The sequence below is a fragment of the Prionailurus viverrinus genome, chromosome D3 (genome assembly GCF_022837055.1).
Source record: "Prionailurus viverrinus isolate Anna chromosome D3, UM_Priviv_1.0, whole genome shotgun sequence".
Taxonomy (NCBI): domain Eukaryota; kingdom Metazoa; phylum Chordata; class Mammalia; order Carnivora; family Felidae; genus Prionailurus; species Prionailurus viverrinus.
Window position 1 is genome coordinate 23,030,784 of NC_062572.1, and position 26,782 is coordinate 23,057,565.

Genomic DNA, 26,782 nt, shown 5'->3' on the forward strand with positions numbered 1-26,782 from the left:
TGACTCTCGATTTTGGCTCAGGTCACGATCCCAGGGTTGTGGGAATGAGCCCTGCATCTGGTTCCACGCCACTGAGTGCAGAGCATGCTTGAGACTCTCTCTCTCTCTTTAAAAAAAAAAAAAAACTGACTTTCATATAAGCAACAAATAATGTTTTAGTAAGAATATGTCTCATGCAATATCAGGATACCTGGAAACCTTAGTCCCCTTCATCTTTATCATCACCATTGTGGCAGATAAAATGCTTCCCCACCAGCCTTCCCTCTCTTTCCTCATTAACTGAACCCTGATTTTTGTCTGGGGTGGGATTGTATCCCAGGCTATGAGTCAATCATGATTAGTCTAAGCTAGTCACAACAATCCTGTTCTCTTTTGCCTTTCCAGACTCCCTTGCAGTCAGGAATGGTCTGGTGGCCTTAAAATATGTCTGTAAATTTTTTTGACACCCTCCTTTTGAAAAGGTGAAAATTCACCCCCACAACCTTGAATGTAGGCTAGACTTAGCGACTCATTTCAAAGAGTGACTTCTGAGGGTAGGTCATGAAAACCATTGTTGCTGTTACCTTGCTCTCTTAGATTACTTGCTCTGGGGGAAATTAACCACCATAGTGTGAGGACACTCAACAGCCCTGTGGAGAGGCCCACATGGGAGGAACTAAGTCCTGCCACTAGTAGCCAGCACCAACATGCCAGGCATGTGAGTGAGAGACCTGGAAAGTGGCTCCAGCCCCAGTCAAACCTTTGAATGTGGGCCAACATTTTGACTTGCAGCATCAGCCAGAGATATCTTTGTATTAATCATATATTTTTTAAGATTTGATTTATTTATTTTTTAAACATTTATTTATTTTTGAGGGAGAATGAGCATGAGCAGGGGAAGGGTGGAGAGAGAGAGAGAGAGAGAGAGAGAGAGAGAGAGGATCCAAAGCAGGCTCTGTGCTGACAGCAGAGAGCCTGATGTGGGGCTTGAGCCCACAAACGACAAAATCATGACCTGAACTGAAGTCAGATGCTTAACTGACTGAGCCACCAGGTGCCCTAAGATTTTTAAAGTAATATCTACACTCAATTTGGGGGTTGAACTTACAACCCTGAGATCAAGATTCACATGCTCTACCAATTAAGCCAGCCAGGCACCCCTGTATTAATCATATTTTAACTTTTCTATATTTTATGATGTTTAAACATCTTTGGGGGGCCTTGCTGGCTGGGAAAAGACTGCCCCACCCAGGGCTAGCTAATTCCTAGAGACAGTGAGCCCACCTTTTATGCACAAATCAACCAATCCTGAGTCCATACCCCCCTGACACTTCTTCATCTAACTCATATACCAAGCTAATATTTCCCTTGACTTAGATCATCCCAAAGCCAGGTACTAGGCAACTAGGGACAGCCCCTGTGCCCCGGAGCCCACTGGAATTACCCAAACTACCCAAACATTACCCTGCCTTTCCTTGCCTATCCCACAGAAACCCTAATGAAGGTTATGGCCTTGGCTTTCTCTTGCTCCTTTCTGCCTCCTGACCAACACTGGTGCTTCCGCCTATGGCCCCACACACATGCTGTGCCTCTTGTTTCTAGGAGAACTGTGAGTAATGTTAAACTTTTCTTTCAGTGGCATCGAACTCTCCATGTCATCATGTAGTCATCTTTATAAATGAAGACACAGGCACAAATCACCCCTAAGAGATCCTGATTCAGAACCACCAAACTACACCATCCCCAACTGACCCACAGAAACTGAGAGATAGGAAAATATTTATGGCAGTGTTAAGAATCTAGGTTTGGGGTTATTTGTTCCCCAGCAATGGGTAACTAATATGAACGGTCATGTAACCTAGTTCTGACTAGTAAGACATAGGGAAAGTATGCTAGGGTGCTTCTAGGAAGCTTTCCTCATAAAAGGATCAAAAGGGAGAGGAGAGCTCAGGGGTATTACCCTCCTTAAACAAGGATGATACTTATAGAAATGACAGCCATCTTGGGACCGTGAGGCCCTGAAAATAAGGTTAGAGGAGTGAAAAAGTAGAAAGGACCTGTGTTGGGGCACCTGGATGGCTCAGTTGGTTAAGCGTCCAACTTTGGCTTAGGTCATGATCTTGTCGTTTGTGAGTTCGAGTCCCACATCAGGCTCTGTGCTGACAGCTCAGAGCTCAGAGCCTGATGCCTGCTTTGGATTCTGTGTCTCCCTCTCTCTCTGCCCCTCCCCTGCTCATGCATGAGCTCTCAATCTCTCTCTCTCTCTCTCTCTCTCTCTCTCTCTCTTTCTCTCTCTCTGTTTCTCTCTCTCTCTCTCTCAAAAATAAGTATTAAATTTTTTTTTTAAAAAAAGAACCTGTGTCTTTATAACATCATTAAGCAGGTGGACTAACTCTATGCCCACCTGCATCCAGATTTGCAGACAAGCAAACAATCAATGTGGTTATGGTTTAAGCTACTGTATCCTATAACTTGCAGCTTAATGCATCCCTAACCAATATGGTCCGCATGCACAATAGCAGCTCACTTAACTGGAGTAACTTGTGCAATGACTTCATCTATCTACAAGCTGAAATGAAGCTAAAAGGCCAACTGAGTACCAAAACCAACACCACAATGTCCATACCAAGCACCTTACTCTCAGATAAGCTTTCCCTCACGTTTACTCATAGCCTTTTAGCTTTTACTTTAGACACAATTCTAACAAGCATTCCTAAGGTGTCTTCTTGGGCCACAGTAGCTTGGAAATCAAATTCAATTCAATAATCAATCATTTGCTATTGTGCAAAGCACTGTGGGAGGCCCTGCTTGACACTGTGTATCCATGAATGAGTTTTAAGAGAGTGAACAACATGATCTCATTGGTCAAAGTAACTTGGCCTGTAAAGTAGAGACCAGAGCGAGCCTGGAAAAAAGAAAAAAGTTGCTAGTGAATGCCAATATATTAAGAAAATATATGTTTAAAAGTATTTTTCCATGGAAAATTCCATTAACAGGACAAATCACTATAACTCTTCTTAATTGTTGCTAATACTGGTTTTCCAAAATACTCCACATACTTGTATGCTTTAACTTCCTGAATCCCTTAAAAGTTTTCACAAGTGAAATAGTGTGCCAGGCCTGGATCTGAGTTCAGAAGAAATGCAGAATGTAGCAATGCTAAGATATCCTGGTGCACAATTATTCTACCTGTATAGATGGGAATCTGAGGCCCAGGGGGAGGGAACAGCCCGGAGTGGCACAGTAAACTAGTGGCAGACTGAGGACTAGAACTCAGAATTCCGAACTTTCCCTTTCTCCAGTCAGTGAGGAAGGTAACAGTCATTCTCTCAAACCACCCAGACATTTTCTTTGTAAGGAGGAGAGTCTTCACCCTGCGCTGTCAGCTTCTCCCCACCACCCCCCACCCCGAGTCAGGAAGCTCTGCCTGCCCCGGATTTTCCTGTGTGTGGGAAAGAAACAGAATGGGCAGATAAATCCTCCGAGGCTTGTTTTCAAGTACATGAGGCCCTCTCCCTGGCCTCAAGGCCCTGGCCAAGATGACCAATCCATTGACATGTGTTTTTGTGTGTTTCTAAAAGTAATTCAAAAGGATGTCTGTGCATCCCTGAAGCACAAGGCTGGACATGGTAGGGGAGGAGAGTATGGGTCATTGTTCCTGAGCATGGGGAGCTGCCTTGGTTTGGGTCCTCCCAGAAGCAGACCCTAAAACAAATATTTAAGTGTCAGGAATCTATCTGGGAAGTGAACCCAGGGAATCCCTGTCAGGGAGTGGGGAAGCGAGACTGGGAGTGGAAGTGAGCCAGTAGGGGAAGCATTATCAGGGCAGTTACTGTGGTGAACAACCGGAGCTCAGCCCTACTAGGGACCTCCCAGAGACCATGTAGGCCATACCTTAGCCATCCCAACCAAAGGGTTAGGGAGCTGGGTTGTCTATCCACCAATTTTCTATCCTTCGATGGCCAAGGGCTACTTCTGGGGGTGCCAATTCTTGGCACCTCCAGTGTGCTCCTGAGGCCAGAACAACACCATCAGGCATTCAGTGAGCAGCCTTTGGTGGGTAGAGGTGATCGTCCATGGGATAGGGGCTATGTCTGCTCGAGGAGTTGACCACTAATTAGTTTTACATTCACAGGAAAAGGTGGACACAGGCCTAGGAGACACGTCTCTCCCTCTGGGGAAGGATGTGAAGGGTGTGTACTGCAACAGCAGGGGCTTTTTCCTGTCCAGGCTTCCATCACCCCTTTCTTCTCATGTCAGGGAGCCACATTTCTGTGATAGTCAGCTAGTATACATGAATATCCATCTCTTTCTCTTTGAGGCCCAGCTAGACCATACTTCCCAGTCTCTCTTGTAGTTAGGAGGGGCCATGTTCTCAGACAATGAAATGTGAGCAGAAGGGATGTGCACCTCTTCCAGACTTGGGCCAAAAAGCCCCTCCACATACTGTCCTTTTTCTTTCTTTCCCTTTCTGTGGCCAATTTAGAGGCCAATGGTAGAACGTCTTTAATGATGCTTTGGAGGAAGATGATATCATGCAAATTACTACACAAATCACTACTGCTATTTGGCGTTAGCTCTAGGAGGGAAAAGGAACTAGGAAGCACTTTGCCTCTTGATCCAGGCAGAAGGAACAGCATGGGCAAAGGCCACGGGGCAGGAAAGAGAAACCCAAAGCAAGCCAGTGTAATGAGCACTGGGAGCGCAATGAGGGACAGTGACATGAGAGGAAGGTGCATGATCCTGATACAAGATTAATGGGTTTGTGGGAGGTTATTTGATGGGTTTGGGACAGACACAGCCCTGGCAGCCTCCCCATCACAGGGGCAGAGCATCAGTTTAAGAAACCAGATTGTAACTAGGAGGGGCTGAACCTAGTAACTTAAAATTTGTGTGTGGCTTAGATAGTCATGGAGTTGAGTCCCCTGTCCCAGAGTCAGGGCCCCCTGCCCCTCCCAGTGAGGGAAGGGCTTTTCTGTGTTCCAGTCACAGCTCAGCCTCACCTTAAAGGATCATTCCCAGGTCACCTAGCCTGAATTTGGTGAGTCTTGAAATCAGGTGGCCCAGAACCTCTCTTGGGCTGAGTTCCTCTCATCCTACACAAATGACTCTCCAATATCAGACCCACAGGCTCTTCTTGTGGGCTAGCCTGGGAACCTCACCACATTGTTTTGTTAAACCTCAAGTGACTGACTTACTAATGAAGTGTTGGACCAGAGCTGCTTGCCTGACCTCTGGGGCTGCTTTTTGCCTGCCCCACCCCCTCCCCCAAAGCAATGTCCTCTCGGGAAATGCAGCTGACCCAGCTGCATCCGTGGGAAGGCCTGGCCCCCACACCTCACCCTCCTAGCCCTGCTGAGGCCTCAGGAAATGACCCTTTTAGCAGCCACGAGCGATCCAGAGGACAATGACAGAGGGACGGAAGCCTGTTTGTCTCAGCTAACTTGTCCCCTTGGGTGGATGCCAGCTGCTAGAAATACAAAACTGAAGATTCAGTGGGAAAATATATTTTTTAAAAAAAACAGACAATCCTATGGGCTTTAGCCAACTTCTGAGGCTCTGAAGGATTTTGTTTTCTTTAATTGTGTGTGTGTGTGTGTGTGTGTGTGTGTGTGTGTGTGTGAGTTTAAAACATATAAGGCTCAGAGCATCAAAGACTCTAAAGTTTGGAAGATCAGCTGTCCCACCCAAGCTGCAGGCCCCCCTGTGGCATCTGTCTTCTTCGTGTGGCTGGGCCCCACCTCTCCACACCATTGTTAATCACATCACTCGGCTCTGGCACTGTCCCCACCCCACCTCCACTCACCACCTAGAAGCCCAAGAGTCCTTCTCAAACCCAAATCAAGTCACCCCTTCTAGGGCTCTGCAGGCCAGCTCTGCCTCAGCTCCAAGGGGCTTCCTCACCACCCTCTTTGAAACAGCACCTCTCAATTGTTCTCTCTCAGAGCACTCATTTTTGCACTTAACCCCATCTGGAGTGATCTGGTTTGTTTACACATGCCTGGTGCATAATACATATTCAGTAGATGTTGACTGACTGAATGTTTTTCAGTGGTAGTTGCATTCAGATCAGAGTTGGCTCAGAGAATCCAGTGTTCATTGTATTGCAACAAACATTTTTATTGGCTACAAACTGCGCCAGGGCCGGGAGGCAAATCAATCAAGAATTCCACTCATTTATTTACTCATTCATTTAGAGGGTAGAGCCCTGTATAGGTAGTGATTCCATCTGGGGGGGGGGGGGGCGGTGCAGAGAACAGCTGGAAAACTTCATGGAAGAGGGGATATGGATTTTCCATCAAAAGAGAAGCCAAATGGGATGGTGGACTGTCCAACTTGAAGGAACTGTCTCGTTTGGAAAGTGTGAATGTGAATGTGTTTAAAAAAGGAAGAGAATCATGGAGTGTGGAATTTGATTTATTCCCACTTTGGACTGCCAGGGAAGGCAGAGACCTGGTTTTATGTGGGGCTGTAGAGGGGATACTCAACCTTGTTTGCTGAAACAACGGAGGGATGAATGTAAAGGGCTGAAGTGGGGAGGGGGTGAAGTTGTTCTGTTGCCGTGGAGGCCTTGAATGGCATGCTAGGCAGCCTGGGTTTTCCTCTATGGGCAAGAGTCTAATAAAAATAATGATTTTGAGAAGCCTGTTTTAAGGCTGATGTCAGTGACTCCTGAATTCCAGTTCTCTAGTGATGCAGACTACCACAAGATGCTTCTGGAAAATACAGTTGCCTGGGACCCATCTTGGGAGAATCTGATTCTCTGTAAGCTGGAGTTGGGGCCTGGTCATCTGCATTTTTATAACCTTTCCACACGTTCTCATCATTTACCAGGTTTGGTGACCACTGAGGCTCAGAGAGGCGAAGGCATGTGTCCAAGGTTACCCAGCCAAACAGTGGTAGGTGGGGGGCCTTTGACCCAGGTCCATGTGGCCCTCCGTGTTTACCTGCTTCATCTGCAGCCTCCCTCTGGACTAGCTCCTTTCTCCAGTTTTCTTTTCTCCTGGATGCAAGAATCTGGGCCAGGGCTGAGGCTGCTGGCCCTGTTCTCCCTTCCCCTCCCCACCCCCAGCCTCAAAGGTCAGGTACCTCCCAGCCTCCTGCGGGCATGTCCATTTATGGCTCTGTTGTTCCAAAACGTGGCCAAATTTATAAACTCCCCCTTCCCGGAGACACGAAACAATTTGTGCAGAGTATAGTGCGGGGGCAGAGCTAGGAGCTTCATCCGGGGCTTGGACTGCAGCCCTGGCCCAAGCCCAACAAGCTTTGGCGTTGGCCAGGCTGCAGTCCCTCCCTGGGCCTCAGTTTCTCCACCTATAGAGCAAAGGAACTGGACTAGATCATTCCTGAAGTCCTTTCTAAGTTTAGACACATCCAATTTACTGCTTACAAATGACAATTTCCTAAATCCACGGGCCCAGTAATTGTAAAAGATGGGCTGGAGGATGGACTGTAGCCTCTAGGCTCTTTTGCATTGCTTCTTTTCTTTCTTGCTTGCTTGCTTGTTTTAAGTTAAAAAATTATCCAAGGAGGGGCGCCTGGGTGGCTCAGTCAGTTGAGCATCTGACTTCGGCTCAAGTCATGATCTCACAGCTGGTGGGTTCGAGCCCCACAATGGGCTCTGTGCTAACAGCTTGGAGGCTGGAGCCTACTTCGGATTCTGTGTCTCCTTCTCTCTCTGTCCCTCCCCTGCTCGCACTCTGTCTCTCTCTCAAAAATAAACATTAAAAGAAATTTTAAAAGTTTTTTTTCAATGTTTATTTTTGAGAGATAGAGACAGAGCATGAGTCGGGGAGGGGCAGAGAGAGAGAAAGTCACAGAATCTGAAGCAGGTTCTAGACTCTGAGCTGTCAGCACAGAGTCCGATGCGGGGCTCGAACCCACAAACCATGAGATCATGACCTAAGCTGTTAATTGTCTGGCACTTAGCCAACTGACCCACCCAGGCACCCCTCATGTTTTCTTTTCTTTAATTTTTTTTTTTTTTGCTAATATTCCATTGTACAGATACGCTACATTTTGCTTGTTCATTTGCCAGTTGGTGGACTCTAGGAGTGTATCCAGTTTGAGGCTATTAGGAATAATATTGCTATGAATGTTTGCATACAAGTCTTTATGTGGGTATGTGTTCTCATTTCTCTTGGGTGGATACCTCATTCCCAACCTTTTAAACTGCTGTGGCATCCTTCAGTGGAAGGACACACTCTGGTGTTGTAACCAGTCCTCCATCAATGGACATTTAGATTGTTTGCGAGGTTTTTATTCTCACAAACCCTGCTGCTCTGTGCTTCTTTGCCCTCCATCTCTGGATGCATGTGCAAGAAGAGAGATGGTTGGGTTATAGAATATGTACATTTTACATTTGTTGAATTGTTCCCAAATCATCCTCCATGACACTTTTGCCTTCTCTTGTCTTCAAAGGAACAAGAATGGCATGTGTGAGAGAATCCACTATAAAGTTATCACCACAACCCCTACCCTTCCCATTGAGCCAGAGGGACTGGACAAGGAGAAAGGCCACTTCTGGATAAAAGTCCCTAGGTGTGGCAGTCACAAGATAACTGAGGTCAAGCAGGAGAAAGCAGAGGCTGTTATAAGGACTAGAACTCTTCCTCCCAAGTTCTCCTTTGCAAGCATATAGGTAATGAGCTCTCTGTCACTGGAAATATGCAAGTGGAACCTGGCCAATCATTTGGCAGAGGCTGTAAAGGAGCTCTCAAAATCTGATGGGAAACTGGGCTGTATGGCTTCTGAGCAGCAGTTTGTCTAAGGGGTTAAGAACATGGGCTTAGCTGGCCGTGGCCTCTGGTTTAAACCCCAGCTTTGCCATTTCCTAGCTCTCTTTCTTCCATCTTCAGGTAACCACAATTCTGACTCCTATCATCACAGATTTATCTTGCCCATTCTAGAAATTCATACAAATGTCATCACACTGAACATTCTCTTGTATCTGGCTTATTTCATTCAACATTATGTTCATGAATTCCTGAGGGTTTTTTTTTTTTTTTTTCAACTCTCCCTCCATCCAGTAGGGGACACTCACCAACATTTCATCTTTCATTAATTTCTTCCATCATTGAGTCACTCATTCAACAAATATTTCTTGAGCCCTTGCTGTGTGGGGAGGGCTGGCCAAACAGAGTAACCCATGGCAAAGACTGATGAACTCTGGGTCTCCCAGAATGTTCTTTGACTCAAAACTATTTTGGATACAAATTACAATGGTGAGAGCCCTACTCTGAACTACTGCAGTACCAGGTAGTATCCCCAATAGACAGAGGCCGCACAGCTCAGGCTCTGGCATCCATACACGGGCACTTAGTAGGTGCTTCATAGAAAGTGGCTACAACTTTTCCCTTGGCACAGAAGCACTGTAAGGAGCAGAGACCTCCTCTTTTCTTTTTTTTTAAAGTTTGTTTATTTTGAGAGAAAGAGAGAGCACACACGTGTGAGTGTGAGCCAGGGAAGGGCAGAAAGAGAGAGAGCAAGAGAGAGAATCCCAAGCAGGCTCGTGGTGTCAGCAAAGAGCCCAACAGGGGGCTCAATCCCACAAACAGTGATCATGAGCTGAGCCAAAATCAAGAGTCAGGAGTCAGAAGCTTAACAGACTGAACCACCCAGTCGCCACCCTCTTCTTTCCTAATCCTTCACCGGACCTATATGTCCGGTACCATTTCAATCTACATTTGCCAACGAGGAAAGGATGCTCAGAGAGGTGAGGTAGCTTTCCTGAGGTTGCACAGCTAATGAGTGGGTGAGCCTGAGATTCAAACCCAGTCATGCTGAGTGTCAAGTTTGAGCTTTCACCTCTGCTATGGGGAATCAGCTGATGCCTCCTCGCCCTTCCTTTAAGCCAGAATCACTCTGGACAAAGGTTGTGAACTTTGCTTTGCCATTTCTTGTTGTCTTTCTTCCACTTTTGGGGGGGGGGGGTGGTCAACCCAGGATGTTTTCCTGGTCTTGGATTTTGTCTGTTTCAGCTTAAAATCATATTGGAGAGGGTAGGGAGAAGCAGAACTCACCAACAGCAACTCCTGCCCTGCCCAGCACCCTGGGCCTGGGTTCTAGGTGATCTCACTGCAATTTTTCCCCCACCATCCTGCTTCTTGCAGACTGTCTACCTTGGGATCCCCCTGGACCCTCACTCTAAGGTTCTATTAAGTGATCCCTAACGGCAGCATTTTCCTAAGTGATAGGCACAAGATTATACATCTGGGCTAGTTGTTACCAACGCCCTGACTCACCCAGCTCATTCCCGTGAGTGAATGAGCCTTTCATTTTAACTGCTGGCTTTTAAAGGGCCACGCATCTGCTTTTCCAGCCATGTAAAAAAGAAAAACGTGGTTCAAAGAAGTAGTTAAGTTTTCTCCATGGGAGCAAATTTTCCAGGGAAGAAAATGTCAATCTTATAATACAATTGAGTGGCCTTCAAAAAATATTTTTTTAGCACATGAAAGTGGAGCTTCTGTGATAGAAGGAGGAGGGTTTTGATTGCTGAGTGACACAGGTTCCCTCTCACTCCTTAGCTACCCACTTCTCTGTGACACTTGATGTTTCCACTGGATGTGGAACCCAGTTTGGGAACCTCTGAGAACACCCTGGCCCAGGAATCGAACCCTGGGTCTGAGCCCCAACGTCATGCTTCATTAGTATGTAACCTCAGAAAAGGGAGTGGCTTCTCTGGACTCAGTTTTCCCATCTGGGAAATAGCACAGTTGTACTAAATATAAACTTCTTTCTAGTTCCAAGATTCTGTGTTACTGGGGAAAATTTAGTATGAAGCAGTAAACTGTTGGAAATACAGACTTGTGGAAAAAAGAAACAAAGTTCTCTTGTTTGAGGACATCCAGTAAGAAACCAACAGCTATAAAAGTGCTGTCTAGGGTCGCCTGTGTGGCTCAGTGGGTTAAGCATCTGACTCTCTCTCTCTTTTTTTTTTTATTTTTTATTTATTTTTGAGACAGAGAGAGACAGAGCATGAATGGGGGAGGGTCAGAGAGAGGGAGACACAGAATCTGAAACAGGCTCCAGGCTCTGAGCTGTCAGCACAGAGCCCGATGCAGGGCTCGAACCCACGGACCGCGAGATCATGACCTGAGCTGAAGTCGGCCCCTCAACCGACTGAGCCACCCAGGCACCCCTCTCTCTTGTTTTTTAATGTTTATTTATTTTTGAGAAGGGGGAGGGGCAGAGAGATAAGGAGATAGAAAGTCTGAAGCAGTCTCCACACTCTCAGTGGAAAGTCCAATGTGGGCTTGAATCCATGAACTGTGAGATAATGACCTGAGCCAAAGTCAGACACTCAATTGACTGAGCCACCCAGGCACCCCAAATGCTTGACTTTTGGTCATGATCTTGTGGTTTGTGGGCTCGAGCCTCACCTTGGGCTCTGTGCTGACAGCACGAAGAAGCTTGCTTGGGATTCTCTCTCTCTGCCCCTCCCCAGCTCAGGTGAGTGCTCTCTCTCAAAATAAATAAATAAGCATTTTTAAAAAGTGTTTTCTTTTTTTTTTAATTTTTAAATGTTTTATTTATTTTTGAGAGAGAAAGACAAGAGTGTGAGCAGAGGAGGGGCAGAGAGAGAGAGGGAGACACAGAATCCAAAGCAGCCCCAGGCTCTGAGCTGTCAGCACAGCACAGAGTCCGATGCCGGGCTCAAACTCACAAACTGCAAGATCAGGACCTGAGCTGAAGTCAGACACATAACCGACTGAGCCACCCAGGCACCCCCCCCCCCCGCCAAAAAAAGTGCTTTCTAAGTAGAAGTGCTGTGGGTCTCCTTGCATGAATTGGTAAATAAAGGTCAACAGTTTCATTTGCTTCATTATTAGAAAGTAGGTTAATGGGTGCCTGGGTGGCTCAGTCGGTTAGGTGTCTTGACTCTTGATTTTGGCTCAGGTCATGATCTCAAGGTTCATAGGTTCGAGCCCCATGTCAGGCTCCATGCTAACATCACAGAGCCTGCTTGGGATTCTCTCTCTGCCTCTCCCCGATTCATGCTCTCTCTCTCTCTTTCTCAAAATAAATAAATAAACTTAAAAAAATTTTAAGAAGTGGGTTAAGTCAAATCATTATGCCGTATAGCTTAAACTTATTCAGTGCTGTACGTCAATTACATCCCAATAAAACTGAAAAAAATGGGGATAATATTAAAGTGTTGAGAAAAATAGTACTCAGGAAAAATGTTCTCATAAATCAATGCAAAAAGTCACTAATGTCATTACCATATGTGGCAAGGGGAAACACTCTAGGGGGAAAAAAAAAGAAGAAAGTAGGCTAAAGTTGTCCCCTGCTATCCATCTGTGTAAATGATTTGTCAGTAATCCTTCTCTCATGCTCATTATATGAAACATACTAAGTAATGAAAAGTCAAACAATATTAATATAGGAAGATACTGAACATCAGACAATTTAAAAAAGAAACATGCACTGCAGCCTGGATAACCAATTATTCCTCTTTGCTTAGATTGATTGGTTTCTTGGGACACAGGGCTTCTAGTGCTAAAACCAGGAAAATCCCAGGCAGACTGGGATGAGCTGGTCACCCACCTGACATATCGCAGTTACTTTGTGCTAGACACTGTTCTGAACATTTTTCACATATTAACTTCTTAGATCTGCATCACACCCTTATAAGGGAGGTGCTATTATTATTTTTTTTTTAATTTTTTTTTTCAACGTTTATTTATTTTTGGGACAGAGAGAGACAGAGCATGAACGGGGGAGGGGCAGAGAGAGAGGGAGACACAGAATCGGAAACAGGCTCCAGGCTCCGAGCCATCAGCCCAGAGCCCGACGCGGGGCTCGAACTCACGGACCGCGAGATCGTGACCTGGCTGAAGTCGGACGCTTAACCGACTGCGCCACCCAGGCGCCCCGGGAGGTGCTATTATTATCTCTAGTTTGTAGATCCTCAGGGGGAAACTGAAGCTCAAAGAGGTAAGTGGCTTTTCCAAGGTCACACAATTGGTTGGAGGCATAGCCAAGATAAAAACCCACCCCATAAGTCTCTGATGCCTGTAACTGCTAATATCACATCAACTTGCTCCTAAATTGTGTCTTTGGCAAATCGCAGAGCTGTGGCCAGTCTGTGACCAAGGCCAGCCAGGTACTCGGGAGACCCAGGCCTATCAGCTTCTTTGTATCCTGGCTTCCAGCTTGGTGAAATAAGGGGGCTGGTTGGGAACATTTTTTGTAAGCAGGAGAACTTGTCAGACAATCAGGACCCCAATATATAAAACAGACCATAGTCACAAAATTTACGTCGTCAGCATTTAGCTGGAAATTCTTCATGGTGTACAGAATTCCTGAAACTCTGCTCCATAGCCTGAGGCTTTCAGAAACAGAGTGTGAAAACTTGTGGCTTAATTGCTCTCTAAGGACTTTTGGGGCTTCAAAATTAAATCCAACGTTTAATTGAAACATTTCATTCGTTCATGCCACAAAAATGTTTGAACTGCGGAAGATTTGCCAGGTGCTGGTCCAGGCACTGGGGCATCAGAGATGAGCTGGACCAGGATCTCTCCACTCTGGCACTATTATTATTTGGGGCTGGGTAATTCTTTGTCTTGTCTTGTACCTTGCAAAATGTTTAGCAGCATTCCTGGCATCTACTCACTAGATGCCAGTAGCTCCTGCCCAGTGTGACAGCCTAGAATGTCTCCAGACACTGCCAAATGACCCGGGGCAGGGGGTAAAAAATCAACCCTGGTTAAGAATTACACAGCTAAACTTATAAAGATCTCTCATCTCGTGATCTTATGTTCCCTGGGGAGAGACAGACAGCAAACATTTAAAAAGAAATGTGTGGTAAAGTGAAAATGGTGTGATGAGACAGATGTTATTGGGGACCTTCTTCAGCTGGGTGAGCAGAGAAGGTATCTCTGAGAAGATGATATTTGATCTAGAACTGGAATGTGCAGTGGGAAGGAGCCAGTCATGCAAAGATCTGAAGAAAGAGTGCTTCAGTCAGAGGAGGGACTGAGAGCAAAGGCTGAGAGGCTGGACAAAACTTGGCTTGATTAAGGTACAGAATGAAGGCCAGTCTGCTAGGAACATTGAGGATCAGGGCAGAGGCAGGAGAGATGAGCTGATGGGGTATGGAGGACAGGTAGAAATGGGAAGGATCAGTTCATTGAGGGCCTTACAGGTCAAGGGAGGGAGGTTATTTTTAATTATGACCATCTGCGATATGCTCCTGGGATAGGTCTGGGACACAAATGTGAATAAGATATCCCATAGAGGATGATACAATTAATTCTATCTGGGGTGAGTCTAGGCAGGCTTCATGGTGGAGGCGACATTGACGTTCACTTGAAGGATGAACAAGAATCCATTATGTGGAGAAAAGGGAGCAGTGTAAATTATTTCCCACACACTATGCATGCGATTCTCTCTATGCAAGTTGTTAAATTGCTGGCTTCTGGGTCCTATCCCCAGAGGTGCTAGGGCCCAGGAATCTGTATTTAACACAGCATTGTAATGATTCTGATACAGGTAGAGGGGACCCCACTTTGAGAATACTGCTCTGTCACTTTCCTATCACTTGTCTGGCGCTCAGCGGAGTATGAATGTCTGGACAAGATTGTTCCAGTTGGAAGGCATTTACTAGTCTATTGTGTACCTGGACTCAGGGATAGAAAAGAAAGGCAGAAGGACCCAGTCTCTGCCTCTCTATGTCCCCAGTTATCCCTTCTCTTGTATGAGGAAACAGAGACTCAGAGGGGATAAATGACTTCCTCAAGATCACACAGCTTAGAAGAGGCCCATCTGGACACCAAATTCAGGCCAATGGACTCCCCAGTCCACTTCTCTTTCCCCTCCACTAGCCATATTCAGGATGTTCTTCCCTGGAGATTTATCCATACACCATCCATGAAGCCAGTGTCTACTGATTTGAAAATCAACTCTGACTCACACCAGAGGGAACGGATCAGTTCATGGAGCAGGCCAGTTGCCAAAAGACTGGGGAGGAGAATGTACACAGGGTGCCTCACACAAAGCTGTGAATGTGCAAGTGTCCCAAATGCTGGTTGTTTTTCTTCCAACTTGACACACATGGAGACGAAGGAAAAATATCCCACCAAAAATGTTCAGACCACAGGAAATATGTTGGCAACTGTCAGAGGTGTGGACAGGGGCTCTTGCAAGAACAGGCTGGTATGAGGCGGGAGCCAGAGATGAGAGTGGGCCTGACTGCTGGGAGTGTGACTAAGGGCCTTCCTTCCCTGAAATCCAACCTCCTTTCCTTGTTAAACCGGGTGTCTTTGCAGCTGAGACCACACCAGATCTGGAACTGGAGCTGTGTGAGTGGGTGATAAGCATGTAATTGTGTAAGCTTGCGATCAAATGAGTCTGTAATTGTGTAGCAACTGGAGGAGTAATTGTGTTAGCACACGAGTGTGTAAGCACGTAAGAGGTACATGTGCAAGGAGATACGTGTGTGGCATGTAAGGAGGTAAACACATAAGCTGGTAAGTGTGTCAGGATGTAATTGTGGAACGAGGTCAGGGAGGAAGCACCTAATGTGTGGGCAGAAAGTTTGTAAATAAGTAAACATGTAAGCAGGCAATCATATAAGTGGATTAGCATGTAAGTGGGTAAATGTGGAAGCATATGAGCATTTGGCTGCTGCTTGAGGTGAGACATGGAGCTTGCACACACCAAGCTGTTTTCTGAATTTCAACCAGATCATGGTTTTGGCCTGTAATGTGGTGAGGTGACAGCATCAAAGACTCATTCTAGAGTTTCTCCTGGCACAAAATAGCCTTAGGTCATTTGGGACATTATTTCTACTCACCACACCATCAGGCAGGGCAAACAAAGCTTCAGTCTCAGTGTGCTGTAGGGCTGGCTCCCCAAATTGGCCTTAGGTGTCCATGAAGTGATTTCAGGTGGTACAAGGATAAATACCTTTTATTTCCCTATCAATCATTACATGCATTGTAGAGGAAAACTTAAAACTGGTCCTCCAAACATATTAGCGTGGCCATTGTGTTCTTAGAAGGAGTTAAAATTGGTAATACATGTCATTCAGTTTTGTAACATGATTGACCTACTCCACAACTGTGGCCCATATGGATAGCTTCATTTGCTACCAGTAGGGGCAGGAGCAAAGTCTCAGCCATAATAACTTCCATTCCATAACCAGGGCACTGGTGGGCAGTCCCATCTATCCACAGTGGCAGCAGCAAGCAGCAGCAGCAGCAAAATCCTGTGTTTCCTTGCTTTTCTGGTATCCAGTGGCATAGGGAGTCCTAGGCCCAGCAGCATCTGCTCAACCCCACCACTGCCAGAAGGTCCTCGGTGACAGCAAGTGACCCAGAATAACACTTCTCCCCCACATATGGCACCATAAGGGATTGAGCAGGAACCTTAACATCACCAGAGGAGTGAAGCAGATTATTATAGCTGTACAAGGGCTCAGAAAATTAGGCTGCCAGTGGAACTCAAGCCCACAGAAATAGGCCAGAACCTACACGTGAACAGGGTGATTACCAAAATAGAAGATTTTAGTTGGATCAACAGCCCCCTAATACAATAACCAAAATGTCCAGGATGCAATAAAAAAACATCTGTCAGGGGCACCTGGCTGGCTCAGTGGGAGGAGTGTGTGACTCTTCATCTTGGGATCACGAACTCAAGCCCCACATTAGGTGCAGTGATTACTTAAATAAATAAAACTTTAAAAATCATCTATTATACCAAGAACTAGGAAAATCATAATTTGGATGAGAAAAGAATCTTAACACGTGCTAATTATAAGATGAAATAGATGTTTGAATTGTCTGACAAACAGGATTTTAAAGCAGCCATCATAAGAATGCTCCAACAATAATTATAAATACCCTTGAAACAATGTAAAAACAGAAAATCTCAACAAAGAAATAGAAGTTATAAAAAGAACCAAGTGGTAGCTGCAGAACTTAAAAACTACAATAACCAAAATAAAAGCTCATTAAGGGAGTGGACATGATAGAGAATAGAATTGTGAACTTGAAGACAGGACTATAGAACCTTCTCAATCTGCACAGCAGAGAGAAAAAGGACTGAAAAAATACATAAAAGACATCTGATAAAGGACTCATCCAAAATATGCAAAGAACACTTAAAACTCAACAATAAGAAGGTAAAAAAATTAAAATTTTTTTGATTAAAATTTTGTTTAAAAAATTGGCCAAACATTTAACAGACACCTCACCAAAGAAGATATAAAGATGGCAAATAAGCATATGAAAAGATCGTGCAAAATGGCAACCACTTTGGAAGACATCTTGGCAGTTTTTTACAAAACTAAACATACTCTTACATACAATCCAGCAATTGTGCTCCTTGCTATTTACCTAAAGGAGTGGAAAAGTATGTTTACACAAAAACATATACATAAACTTTTATAGCAGCTTTATGTATAATTGCCAAAAATTGGAAAGAACCAAGGTATCTTTTTGTGAGGAATGGATAAATAAATTGTGGTACATACAGGTAATGAAATACTATTCACCACTAAAAATAAATGAGCAATTAAGAAATGAAAGGAAAGACATGGTAAAACCTTAAATGCATAGTATTAGGTGAAAGAGGTCAATCTGAAAAATTTACATACTGTATGATTCCAACTATATGATATTCTGGAAAAGGCAAAACTTATGTGGACAGTACAAATATAAGTGGTTACCAGGGGTTAGGGGTAGGGAGGGATGAATATGTAGAGCACAAAGGATACATATTGTTATACATTTGTCCAAACTGATAGACTATTTAAAACCAAGAATGAACCCTAAGATAACTATGGACTTTTGGTGATAATGATGTGTTACTATAGGTTCATCAGTTATTAACAAATGTACCTCTCTGGTGAGGAATATTGATAAGAAAGGCCATGCATGTATGGGGCATGGCAAATAAGGAAAATCTATCTACCTTCATCTCAGTTTCACTTTGAAACTAAAACTGCTTCAAAAAAAATTTTTTTAAATATTGAAAAAAATTGAACAGAGACTCATGGATGTGTGGGACATGGATCTGTGGGACGATAACAAAGGATCTAACTTTCATATCATGTTCCAGAAGTGGAGAAAGAGTGTGGGACTAAAAAGGTGTTCAAAGAAACAATATTTGAAAACTTCTCAAATTTGGTGAAAGACATAAAAATATAGATACATGAAGCTTAATGAACCCCAAATAGGATAAACTCAAAGAGATCCACATCAAGGTACATCATAATTAAACTTCTAAAAACCAAAGACAAAGAAAAAAATAAAAGCCACCAGAGAGAAATGATACCTTACCAATAAAGGAATATTACCTTCAATGATAGCAACTTTCTCATCTGAAACCATAGAATCAGGATGTAAATAGCACAATATTTTTCAACTGCTGAATAAAATAAAAAAACTGTCAACCCCAAATCTTATATCTGGTGAAACTATCCTTGAGGAATGAAGGAGGAAATAAAACCATTCTAAGATGAATGAAAACTAAGAGAATTTGCTGCTAGCAGACTTGCCACTAAAGAATGGCTAAAGTTTATTCTCTCATCAGAAAGAAAATGACAGAACGTTTAGAAATTAAAGAGCAATGGAATGGGTAGAAATAAAAGTAAACTATCCTTCACCTCATGATTTTTAATCATATTTTATGATTGAAGCAAAATTTATAATATCATCTGATGTCGCACACAATGTATATAGAGGAACTATATAAGACAATTATCTCAAAAAAATGGAAAGGTAAAGGGAACTAAATGGGAAATATCATTTCTAGACTTCACTCAGTGTGGTAAATATCAACACCAGTGGGCTGTGATGAATTACATAATTATATGGTAATACCTAGGAGAGTCACTCGAAACACTACAAATATATAAATTTGTATGTTATACATTCTGTACAATATATTGCACACTTCATATGTATATTGTGTCTGTATTCAAAGCAATATACTCAAAAACATCATAAATCAAACTGGAACTCTAAAAATGTTACCTTTACCTAAATGTTTAACCTATATGAAGGTAGTAAAAAGCAACAGGATGAGAAACAAAGGGAAAAAACAGAAAACACATAATAAAATGGCAGACTTAAGCCTAACATATCAATAGTTACTTCAAAATTATGATCCAACTATATGCTGTCTATAAGCAATTCATCTTGAACATAGTGTATAGGTAGGTTGAAAGTAAAATGATAAAAAAGTTATATTATGCAAACATTAATTTTAAAAAGAAGGAATGACTATATTAATAGTCAAAAAATTAGAATTCAGAGCAAGAAAATCACTAGAAACAAAGAAGGACAATATTTAATGATAAAATGATCAATCCATGAAAAAGATATAGCAATCCTAAAGGTATATGCAACAAACATCAGAGCTCCATAATATACAAGCAAAAGTGATATAACCAGAAGGAGAAATAGATAAATCTACAATTATAATTGGGAATTTTAGCATATCATTCTCAGCAATTGATAGAACTACTAAACAAATCAGAAGAGATTTGGAGAATTGAACAACACCATCAACCAAAAGGGTCTAAAGGACATTTATAGAGCTCTCTACCTAACCAAAACAAAATATATATACCTTCCAAGTGACCAAGGAACATTCACCAAGGTGAACCATATCCTGGGTCATAAAACAAACTTAAACAAATTTTTAAAAATTAAAATCATACAGTGTATGTGCTCGGACCATAATGGAATCAAACTAGAAACCAGTAACAGAAACACAACAGGAAAATCTCCAAACTCCTGGAAATTAAATTAAACACTTTAATATAATTCATAGGTTAAAGAAGAAATATCAAAGGAAATTTAAAAAAATGTTTAATGTTTATTTATTTTTAAGAGAGAGAGACGGAGTGCAAGCAGGGGAGGGGCAGAGAGAGGAAAACACAAAATCTGAAGCAGGATCCACAAACTGTGAGATCATGACCTTGAGCCAAAGTCAGATGCTTAACCAACTGAGCCACCCAGGTGCCCCTACCAAAGGAAATTTTTAAAAAATATATAACTGAATGAAAATGAAAATATAACATATTAACATTTGTGGGATGTAGCTAAAGCAGTCCTGAGAGGGAAATTGATAGCACTAAAAAATCCTTACATTAGAAAATAGTAAAGATATTAAATTAATAATCTAAGTTCCCACCTCAAGAAACTAGAAAAAGAAGAGAAAAATAAACCCAAAGCAGATAGAAGAAAATAATAAATATAAGAGCAGAGAGAAATGAAATTGAAAACAGAAAAACAAACAAAAAAGAAAACAGAAAAACAATGGAGAAAATTAATAAAATAAAAAGCTATTTCTTTGGGGAAATATTTAAAAATTGACAAACCTATGGCAAGACTGACAAAAAAGAGAAATCAATATCAGGATGGAATGGGAGATATCACAACAAATCATGCAGTTATTAAAAGGATAATAAAAGAATACTACAAATAACTTCACTGAAGAAACAACTTCTAAGTTCAGAAACAACTGAACTTAGAAGAGATGAACTAATTCTTCAAAATCTATAATCTACCAAAGCTCAGTCAAGGTGAAATAGATAGCCTTAATAATGCTTTAATTATTAAAAAATTAAAACTTTAAATGCTCTCAAAAACAAAACAAAACCCTCCAGGCCTTGATGGTTTACTGGAGAATGTTACCTAACAGTCAAGGAATTAACACCAATTATGCACACTCTCTCCCAGAATATAAAAGAAAATTTTTCACTTCTTAACTCATTTTATGAGGCTAGTACTGTCCCCATACCAAACACAGACAAAAACAGCTCAAAAAGAAAAAACTACAGATCAGTATTTCTCATATATTTAGACACAAAAATTCTCAAAGAATTTTTAGGAAATCAAATCCAACAATGAATAAAAAGAATAATATACCACAACCAAGTGGAATTTATTCAAGGTATGCAAATCTGGTTCATTATTTGAAAATCAATTAATGTAACCCATCATTACATTTAAAATTGTACACTCAGGCCTAAGTCCAACAAAATATGAACAGAATATGTCTGATGAAAATTATAAAATTCTGAAGAAACAAATCAAAGGAGCCCTAAATACTTAGAGAAACATATCATGTTCATGAATTGAAAGATTCATTATTACAAAGATGTCAATTCTGCTTACATTCATCTATGGATCTAACAAAATTTCTATCAAAATCTCAGCAAAAAATATTTTTTTTAGACAATGACAATCTTATTCTAAAATTTATATGAAAAGGAAAGGGCTCAATTTTATTTTGTTTTATTTTGAAGTTTATTTATTTTGAGAGAGAGAGAGTGCCCATATGTGAGTGGGGGAGGGGCAGAGAGAGAGAAAATCCCAAGCAGGCTTCATGCTCAACTTGGAGTCCAACACGGAGCTCAATCCCACAACAGCAAGATACAACCTGAGCCAACATCAAGAGTCAGACACTCAATTGACTGAGCAACCCAGGCACCCCAACCAAAGCAATTTTAAAAAAGAACAAAATAGGAGGAATCACTTTCCCAACGTTAAGGCATACTATATAGCCACAGGACCTAATGCAGGGAATGTCAATGGAATAGTATAGAGAATCCAGAAATAGATCCACATAAATATGCCCAATTAATTTTTGACAAAGAGCAAAAGCAATTCAATAGAGGAAGGATAACTTTTTCAGTAAATGGTGCCAAAATGGCAAGAAGAAAAAAAGAAAAAAGAAAACCTCACACCTTATAAAAAGCAACTCAAAATGAATTATGAACTAAAGTGTGAAACATAAAGCTATAAAACATCTGGGAAAAATAAAACATAGGAGAAAATCTTTGAAACCCAGGACTAGGCAAAAAGTTTTTAGATTTGATACCAAAAACATTGATCCATACAGTATGTTAAGTGAAATAAGCTATTCACAGAAAGAAAAAAAAACAACCCTACATGATCTCACTTACATGTCGAATCTAAAAAAGTCAAACTCATAGAACCCAGAGGGTATAACAGTGGTTATCAGGGGTTGGGGTGGTGGGGTGGGGGGCATGGGGAGATATCGGTCAAAGGGTACAAAGTTGCTGTTATGTAGGGTGAGTAAACCTAGAGATTTATTGTACAGCATGATGACTATAGTTAATAATATTGGAAATTTGCTAACAGATTTTGCATGCTCTCATCACCAAGAAAACAGTAACTATGTGAGGAGGTAAGTTAATTAACTTCACTGTAGTAATTGTTTCACTATATATGTACATCAAAGCATCGTGTTGTACACCTTTAATATATACAATTTTTATTTTTATTTTTTAAATGTTTAGTTATTTTTGAGACAAAGTACAAGTGGGGGAGGAGCAGAAAGAGGGGGACAGAGGATCTGAAGCAGGCTCTGCAATGACAGCAGCTTTAGTGCAGCGAGCTTGATGTGGGGCTTGAACCCACAAACTGCTAGATCATGACCTGAGCCGAAGCTGGATGCTCAACTGACCACCCAGGTGCCCCACAATTCTTATTTTAAAAAGCATGGTCCATAATGGAAAATTGATAAATTGGAGCTTGCCAAAGTTAAAAACTTTTGCTCTACAGAAGACCAATAAGAGGATCAAAAGACAAATGATAGATTGGGAGAAAATATTTACAAACCACATATCAGACAAAAGAATAGTATCTTGAATATATAAAGAACTCTCGAAAACTGAACATTAAGAAAACCAAACACTCTGATTAGAAAATGGGGAAAAAACATGTACAGACATTGCATCGAAGAGGATATATACAGATGGCAAAAAGAAGCATGTACGAAAAGATGTTCAACATCATTAGACATTAGTGAAATGCAAGTAAAATCACCACACACCTATTAGAACAAAATAATACGGAATTATAACACTAAATGCTGGTGAGGATGTGGAGAAATGGGATCATTCATATTGCTGGTGGGAGTATAAAATGGTACAGCATCTCTGGAAAACAGTTTCTTTCAAAACTAAAAATGGACCTACCATACAACCCATCAATGAAAACTTACTTTCTTACAGAAACACGTATACAAATATTCATAGAAGCTTTATTCATAATATCCTCGAACTGAAAATTACCCAAATGTCCGTTAGTGGATGAATGGTGAAAAAAACCATGCTACATTCAGACCATGGAATACTACTCAGCAATAAATAAGTAAATAAATAAATAAATAAATAAATAAATAAAACAAAAACAAAAATAACCCTAAGAAACTATTCATACAGGCAATCATTTGGTTGAACGTCAAAGAAAGTATGCTGAGTGAAAAAAGTCAGCCTCAAAAGGATGTGTACTGCACAATTCTATTTATGTGACATTCATTAAATACCAGCTATAGAGATGGAGACTAGATTAGTGGTTGCCAGGGATGAAGGATGGGTAGGGAGTGGAGTGGGTGTGGCTACAAAGGAAGCAGGAGGTGGGGCGCCTGGGTGGCGCAGTCGGTTGAGCATCCGACTTCAGCCAGGTCACGATCTCACGGTCCGGGAGTTCGAGCCCCGCGTCGGGCTCTGGGCTGATGGCTCAGAGCCTGGAGCCTGTTTCCGATTCTGTGTCTCCCTCTCTCTCTGCCCCTCCCCCGTTCATGCTCTGTCTCTCTCTGTCCCAAAAATAAATAAACGTTGAAAAAAAATGTTAAAAAAAAAAAAAAAAAGGAAGCAGGAGGGAGTCTTATGATGGTTCAGCCACACATGCAGTAAAACTGCATAACACTACACACACATATACTCACATATACATACACAGACACAAGTGCATATCTGAATGTGTTCTGTGGATTATATCGAGATCAGCTTCCCGGTTTTGATATCAAAAGCATGGTCCATAAATTGTTAAATTATGTAAGATGTTGCCACTGGGGAGTCTGGGTGGAGTGCTTGGGACCTCCCTGTACATTTCTTGCTCCTTCCAGTGAATCTATAATTATTTCAAAATAAAAATATTTATTTATTTATTTATTTATTTATTTAATTTATTTTTGAGAGAGAGAAGCATGTGTGCAAGTGTGGGGAAGGGGGAGGCAGAGGGAGAAGGAAAGAGAGAATCCCAAGCAGGCTCCAAGCTCAGTGGGGAGCCCAACACAGGGCTTGATCCCACCACCATGAGATTATGACCTGAGCCAAAATCAAGAGTCAGATGCTTAACTGACTGAGCCATCCAGGCGCTCCTGAAACAAGTTTTTTAAAGTGAGTTGATTTAAATAAAATTATTTTTTTAAGTTAGTTTGTTTGATTGTTTGTTTGTTGAAGTGATCTCTATACCCAACCTTGGGCTCAAACCCATGACTCCAAGATCAAGAGTCACATGTTCTTTTGGCTGAGCCAGTCAAGCACCCTAATTTAAAGAAAATTATTGGGGCACCTGGGTGGCTCAGTCAGTTGAGCGTTCGACTTCGGCCCAGGTCATGATCTCGCGGTCCGTGGGTTCGAACCCCGCATCGGGCTCTGTGCTGACAGCTCAGAGCCCGGAGCCTGTTTCAGATTCTGTGTCTCCCTCTCTCTCTGACCCTCCCCTGTTCATGCTCTGTCTCAAAAAAAAGTAAACATTAAAAAAATTTTTTTTAATAAAGAAAATTATTAAGTGATGCCTGAGTGGCTTAGTCAATTAAGCGTCCGACTCTTGATTTTAGCTCAGGTCATGATCTCACAGTTTGTAAGATTGAGCCCCACATTGAGCTGTGTACTGAGTGTGGAGCCTGGTTAGGATTCTCTCTCTCTGCACCTCCCCTGCTCACCCACTTTTTCTCAAAATAAATAAATAAACATTTTTTTATTAAGTAAACAATAAGGGGCACAACCTACAGTTGCCAAGATGCCGACGTAAATGAAAGAAGCCCATTGGGCATAAAAAATAAAAAATAAAAACCAGTGAAAATAAAGGACAAAACCTACACAATCATCTCAATAGGTACAGGAAAATCTTCTGACAAAATCCAACACCTAGTAATAATAAAAATTCTCAATAAACTTAGAATAGAAGGTTACTACTTTCTTACACCGTACACAGAAATAAATTCAAAATGGATGAAAGACCTAAATGGGAGACAGGAAACCATCAAAATCTAGAGGAAAACACAGGCATAAACCTCTTTGGCCTTGCTATAGCAACTTCTTACTAGACACATCTCTGGAGGCAGGGACAACAAAAGTGAAAATGAACTATTGGGACTTCATCAAGATAAAAACTTCTTCACAGCCAAGGAAGCAACAAAACTAAAAAACAACGTATGGAATAGAAGAAGATATTTGCAAAGGACATATCTGATAAAAGGCCAGAATCCAAAATCTATAAAAAAACTTGTCAAACTCAACACTCAAAAAATAAATAATCCAGTTAAGAAATGGGCAGAAGACATGAACAGACATTTCTCTAAAGAAGACATCCAGATGGCTAACAGACACATGAAAAAATGCTCAAGATCACTCATCATCAGGGAAATACAAATCAAAACCACAATGAGATACCACCTCACACCTGTCAGAATGGCTAAAATTAAACTCAAGAAACAAGAGATGTTGGTGAGGATGAGGAGAAAGGCAAACCCTCTTACACTGTTGGTAGGAATGCAAACTAGTGCAGACACTCTGGAAAACAGTATGGAAGTTCCTCAAAAGGTTAAAAATAGAACTACCCTATGACTCAGCAATTGTACTACTAGGTATTTATCCAAAGGATACAAAAGTACTGACCCAAAGGAGGACATGCACCCCAATGTTTATAGCAGCACTATCAACAATAGCCAATTATGGAAAGACCCAAAATGTCCATCAACAGATAAATGGATAAAGAAGATGTGGTGTACATATATACAATGGAATATTACTCAGGCATCAAAAAAATGAAACCTTGCCATTTGCAATGACATGGATAGAACTAGAGTGTATTGCGCTAAGCAAAATAAGTCAGTCAGAGAAAGACAAATACCATATGATTTCACTCATGTGGAATTTAAGAAACACAACAGATGAACATAGGGGAAGGGGAGTAAAAATTAGGATAAAAACAGAGAGGAAGGCAAACCATAAGAGACTCTTAACTATGGAGATCAAGTTGAGGATTGCTGGAGGGGAGGTGGGTAGGGGAATGGGCTAAATGGGTGATGGATATTAAGGAGGGCACTTATGATGAGCACTGGGTGTTGTATGTAAGTGATGAATCACTAAATTCTACTCCTGAAGCCAATACTACACTGTATGTTAACTAACTTGAATTTGAATAAAATCTTGGAAGAAAAAAGAAGAATTTAATGAAAAACCTACGACTACCATCATTATGGTGAAAGATTGAAATGCCTTTTCTGCTAAGATCAGATACAAGGCAAGGGTGTCCACTTTTGCCACTTGTATGCAACATTGTACTGGAGGTTCTAGATAGGCATCAAGGCAAAAAGAATGAAATGAAATTAAAGGTACCTTTGGGAATAAAAAAGTAGACCTGTGTTTATTCAGAGATAACATGGTCATCACATAGAAAATCCTAAAGAGGGGCACCTGACTAGCTCAGTCGGAAGAGCATGAGGCTCTTGTGAGTTCAAGCCCCACATTGGGTGTAGAGATTATTTAAAATACATTTAAATTTTTTTTAAATCCTAAGGAATTTCCCTCCCATCACACACACAAACTGTAAGAACTAATGAATGGGTTTAGTAAAGTTATAGGATATAAAGTTAATATAAAGGAAAAAATAGTAGGGGTGCCTGGTTGGCTTAGTCAGTAGAACATGGGACCCTGGATCTCAGAGTTGTAAGTTTGAGCCCCATGTTGGGTGTAAAGATTACTTAAAAAATAAAATCTTAAAAACTTTTTTAAATGTTTATTTGT

General features: G+C 41.7%; 1 long non-coding RNA gene across 3 annotated transcripts in view; it reads left to right on the plus strand.

Moving 5' to 3' along the window:
- LOC125149033 (uncharacterized) overlaps positions 1 to 26,782 on the plus strand; it is a 74,423-nt gene that overhangs the window by 21,568 nt on the left and 26,073 nt on the right. The window contains exons 3-4 of one of the 3 annotated variants that reach the window (XR_007145784.1): positions 1,470 to 1,588; positions 8,401 to 8,876. The exons of 1 other annotated variant lie outside the window; for it this stretch is intronic. This is a non-coding gene — a long non-coding RNA (uncharacterized LOC125149033). Of the gene's footprint in view, positions 1 to 1,469; positions 1,589 to 8,400; positions 8,877 to 26,782 lie in introns of those variants that run through there. One more of the 3 variants, XR_007145786.1, reaches the window with a different exon arrangement.